Source organism: Sapajus apella, unplaced genomic scaffold (assembly GCF_009761245.1).
Source record: "Sapajus apella isolate SASKATOON/1434 unplaced genomic scaffold, GSC_monkey_1.0 scaffold30, whole genome shotgun sequence".
In the NCBI taxonomy this organism is placed as follows: domain Eukaryota; kingdom Metazoa; phylum Chordata; class Mammalia; order Primates; family Cebidae; genus Sapajus; species Sapajus apella.
The window spans coordinates 15,130,655-15,135,862 of NW_022436970.1; the positions used below are offsets into that span (position 1 = coordinate 15,130,655).

A 5,208-nucleotide genomic window follows, 5' to 3' on the forward strand; every position below is an offset into this window, starting at 1 on the left:
AAATCATACCATAGAAACTTACTTTGTATATTTATTTTGTGGTTTTTGTTGGTAATAAATATGAGAAACTCATTACCTAGGAAACAGCTCTAGAATGAAAAATCCTTTATATCTGACTAAATGTGGTCCTATTACATTATATATTTCTCACATTAAGGCCATGTAAGGAAGTGTTTTGAATGAGAATATGAAAGCTGCAAGCCAAATCAGTCTAGATCTACAAGATACTTCAAGTGTTAGTTGCCTAATCGAAAAACTGGAGATAAATTTTGTCCAGATCATGCAGTTGTTTTTAGAATTAAGTGAGATGCACATATGTAGAAATGATGTCATGTCTGGCAAAACATAAGCATACCATGAATGAAAGCCACATTTATTATTAATTGGACCCATTGATGTCATCTTTAAAACTTTAAGACAGTAGCTGAACTTAAACGGCACCAGGAGTTTTATATTTTAAAAGATAAAGTAGAAATCAGGTCCCAGGGGAGTATGCACACAGGCTAAACTAAGCAGCATACAGTCTGATAACTTTTCAAAGTTAGGGGCATCAGCTCCCGCGATCTCACGCACCCTGTTGTGTGGCAGAACTGTCAGTCAGGTGCATTTTAACCACAGGCCTGATGAGGATTGGGAAGCACAACTTTAGACAGTTGACGTTGCGGATGAATGAATTCTTCCAACTTTACAGCCTTTGAAAAATAAAGGACTCTCTCTAAAGTTCTGTGAGATGGACTCATGTCCACTACGCAGTAAAGAGACTGTATTTGAAACAAGTCAAATCAGGATCTGAATTGGTCTTGTTGGCAGTGAAAGTCGCCCTTGACTTTCTATTTGCTTTCCTATTACTGCTCCGAACCCATTCTACTGGTGCACTTAGCGAATTTTGAGGCTGATGAAGGAAGTGATTGGGATATGGGCTATGGTGTGGTTGGTCTGCATTTGAGCTGCTGTGGTAGCAATCATTGTATCACTACTCTATTAATATAATACTCTAATAAGGCAAAACTGTTCATTCAGTAGAGAGCTAGGAAACAAACCATTTGTTATTCTGCTAGAATTAACCATTTTTTTTTTGTAAACAAAGTCTAATCAAAAGTAAAAGGAATGCTTTAGTAACATCGTTTCAGCAGCTGCATCCCAGGTGTATCCAAACTGAGTCATTGATATGTTCTCCGATCATGCTAAGCAGGCTAAGACACCGAGATAAATCTCCCATGGAGGTCAGAGTGCAACATCAAACCCTCCCAGATAAAGCAGGGCCATGGTGAGACAGTGTTCTTTTCTACCTACCAGATTATTGAGGGAATTTATAATTTGGGGCTCATCTAATTGATGTTATTCTGTAGAGCCATACTTTGAGGAGTCAATAGGAAAAATTTAGTTGAGAATTTCACCATGCAATGAGAACTATGAGGCAATTTAATATGCAACTATTTTAAGCATAAGTGGCAAACTATAAATATGTTGTAATGATGTTTTAATATGGGTATTTCTATTTCCTCTTCACTTTGGAAATGATGAAAACTGTAACCTGAAATAGCTAGGGTTTTGTCTTGTGTCTTTATTTGTACAGGTTCTCTTAATGCTATACCGTGTACATTCTTGTTATTTTCCTGTGCTAATTTGCCTCAAAATGCCCCTATTTTGTTTCAAAACCCTTATTATTACAGAAAATTCTCAGACTGTGTTTGTAGTTGTTCATAGTTGCTTTGGATAACAGATTCTCTGCAGAATTGACCAAAAAAAAAAGTCTTCTTCTGGTTACTTATAAACCAGGAACTGGCTTTTTTAAAAAGATTGTTCTTGTACCCTGAAGTGGTGTTTCAAATTCTGCTCCTTTTCCTAAAAGTAATTTCTTAATTATTTCTAATTTCCAAGTGAGTACCCAGTGAGCAAGCCATCTACTCCACCCTAGCACCTGAGTAACACTGACTTGATTTTCATCCCAATAGTCTTGCTTTGTACTGAATGGCATTTAAATGCATGTCTGGCTACTTTTACTGAGTGTAATGCTTTTTAGACTCTTCCATGGTAGTTCACATATTGGAGTTTTTTTTTTTTTTATTGTGGGCTGAATATACTGTAATTCTTTACCTACTCACCAGTTGAGAATTTTAAACAATTTTAGTTGATTGCTTTATATAAACCCGTGAATTCTGGTCTAAAGAATAATTTTATCACACCCTTCCTGCACCACAGGTGGAGAGATTGACTTGTTTTATTCCATAAACTCCTAAAACCCAATGTGCATGGGTAATTGTTTTAACAGATTTTATTTTCATTCATAATGAGGTCCATAGATAAGGACATTATGTTCTTTGAAAATATAGTTTTTGACTCTGTTCCCAAGAGGAGGGAGCATATCACATGTTTGGGGGCAACACAGAAGTACTGGGGTGGGTTACAGGCAGAAAGAGAGGGAAACTGGCTAAGAGCCTCATTGTGTAACTGGCAAGCCAAAGCAAGCAGGGTTAGGACTCCTTAGTTTGGAAATTTCAGCAGGCTCTGGGACATAGAAGCTGTGCTTCCTTATCTGATGCTGAGCCCTGGGGTGATCAGGGCAGAGAGATAGTGGCTCAGAGTTAAAGAGTCTGATGAAGAAGGTGGCTGTGGGTGTGGGCTCTGTATTAGTTGGTTTGCATTTGAAAAGGCCACCTTCTGGTAAGTTATTTACTGTCTCTAGGACTAGGCTAATTGTGGTAGGGGCAGTCCTTCCAGTGGCATCAAGGCCTTAGATGTCAAAGAATCAGAATATAGAAAATAAAAAAATTAATAATGTGTTTTCTAAGTATGTACCTTTAGGAAGTATAATTCTTAAATGAGATTAATGGGTTTAATGCCATTTTAATATAAATTAGAAAGTTGCCATGCTTGACCGTCTGTGGCAGGATTCCATATCCAGCAGCTGATGAGGACAGTGACAGAGGAATCTGTGAGGTCCACATTCAGTCTTGGAGATGTTAAGGGGTGTATTTGCCTGTTCTGGCATTTGAAATTCCCTAAGAATCCAAAGTAATTTTGGGTGAGTAGAAGGGAAGAGTTGAGAAGACCCATTCGGGAACCCCTCTCTCTCACAGGAGAGAGACCTATTCTCCTTACTTTTTCTGTTGCCTATTAAAATAAACTTTGATCCTAAGCCCCTGGCCCCCAAAAGATGCGGAGAGTTAGGGTGAGAACACACAGCAGTTGACTGAAAGATGAGGGAAACATAGTTTCCATGCAGCAAGAACCAACATTGAGAAATTTAATTTTTGATTCAGAAAGCAGTAAACTCTTATGTGAGTTGAAAATAGCAATAGGGGACGTTTTGTCATTAAAGGAATTATGAGGCAGGGGTTGGAAATAACAAGTTAATAAAACAGCTAGAGAAATTGTTTCTCTACCATAATGATAAGGCCCCTATTTAGCTTAAAGGAGGAAGGATATGTATGCCATGCTTATCAAGGAGTGAGCAGTCACTTTCTATTATGTTCATAGCTTTACCGCTCATGAATAGAGGAGATCTTGCCTCGTGTTTTATACTACTCATAAATTCTACTACTAAAATAAGCCTAACAGCATTCAATATAAGCACCTACTTCATTCCAATCTGTTGGATCTCTATTTGCCCCTTTTTTTAATGGAACCAATGACATTATTGACCTGGATAAATGCTGGAAAAGAGAATCAAGGTGACCATGCATATTAATATATGAGTATACTAGGTTCTAACAAAAAAGAAAACTGGAATCTCTGCTCTAAATCTAAATAAAAGCTAAGTTTGGTAGTATAATATAATGTTTAACATATTCTATCTCTCAATAATTCTATGACCTTAGAAGAAAAATGGAGCTGAAATTCTTGGAAAAAAATAATTATTACAGACCAATGGGTTCTTGACCATGGCACAGAAATGTTAATACACTGAGACAGAAGTGTTGCAACAGAGAAAGTTTAATTATCACAAAACAGCTGAATGGAAGGATGGGAGATGCTTTTCAAATCTGCCTCTCTAAGAGTTCTGAAGCTAGGGCTTTTAAGAAAAGTTTGGAGGGCAGAGGGCTAAGGAATAGGTGCTGCCGATTGGTTGGAGATAAAAATCATAGGAGTGTTGAAACTGTCTTCATGCACTGAGTCAGTTTCTGGGTGGAGTGGGGTCGGGGGTCACAGGGCTGGTTGGGCAAGTTCCTTGGTATAAGTCACAGGTCAAGTGGAATCAGTTCATCTTCCCTAATGCAAAGTCTGAAAAATATTTCAGACTTAGATTTTACAATAGTGATATTATCTGTTAGAGCAACGGGGGAAGTTACAGATCTTGCTACCTCTGACTCCATGACTCCTGAGCAGTAAGCAATTATAGAAAAGCAAACTGAGGAACAATGGCTGGTTATAACTTAACTATGCCTGCATCTTAGCAGATTTCAGGCTCCTACCAGAATTCTAACCTTGGGCCTTTCATTAGTTTTAAAAAGGCACTTTCATTCCTCAAAGAGGGAGTCAGTTTGGGGAAGGGACTATTATTATCCTTGCTTTAAAGTGAAACTATAAATTGCTCCAATAGTTTGGCCTATCCCAGGCACCAGCAAGGACAATTATGAGGTTAGAAGCAAGATGGAGTCAGCTATGTTAGATTTTTCTGATTCATAATTTTGCAAAGGCAGTTTCATAATGAATACCTAAAAGTCCCAGGTCCCATGTGGTTGAGGATTAGTTTATATTGGCATTAATTCTCACCAACACAGCATGCATTGAAAATGAATCATGCACTTTGAGAAGCTGAGGCAGGCAGATCGCCTGAGGTCACAAGTTCAAGGCCAGCCTAGGCAACATGGTGAAACCTTATCGCTACTAAAAATACAAATATTAACCAGGCATGGTGGCACACACCTGTAGTCCCAGCCACTCAGGAGGCTGAGGCACATGAATTGTTTGAACCCAGGAGCCCGAGGTTGCAGTGAGTCAAGATTGTGCCACTGCATTCCAGCCTAGGCAACAGAGGGAGACTCCATCTCAAAAATAATAAAATGCCATGGAACCATGATTTAACTAACACAAGACTTGCACTGACAATGTTTAGGCCAACTTTCAATTCATTACCTTTACCTCCCAATGTCTGAACTAAAAGGAAAATCTGCTAGGCAAAAAATTACAGCAAGTGGTCATGATCAGGGAAATGCATGTTTTCATTTGTGTTTGCATTCCCCTTTTGATCCTGTATGCTAATTC

At 38.4% G+C, this 5,208-nt stretch overlaps 1 protein-coding gene across 2 annotated transcripts in view; it reads left to right on the top strand.

Moving 5' to 3' along the window:
- DOK6 (docking protein 6) overlaps positions 1-5,208 on the top strand; it is a 459,594-nt gene that overhangs the window by 326,007 nt on the left and 128,379 nt on the right. The window lies entirely within an intron of this gene.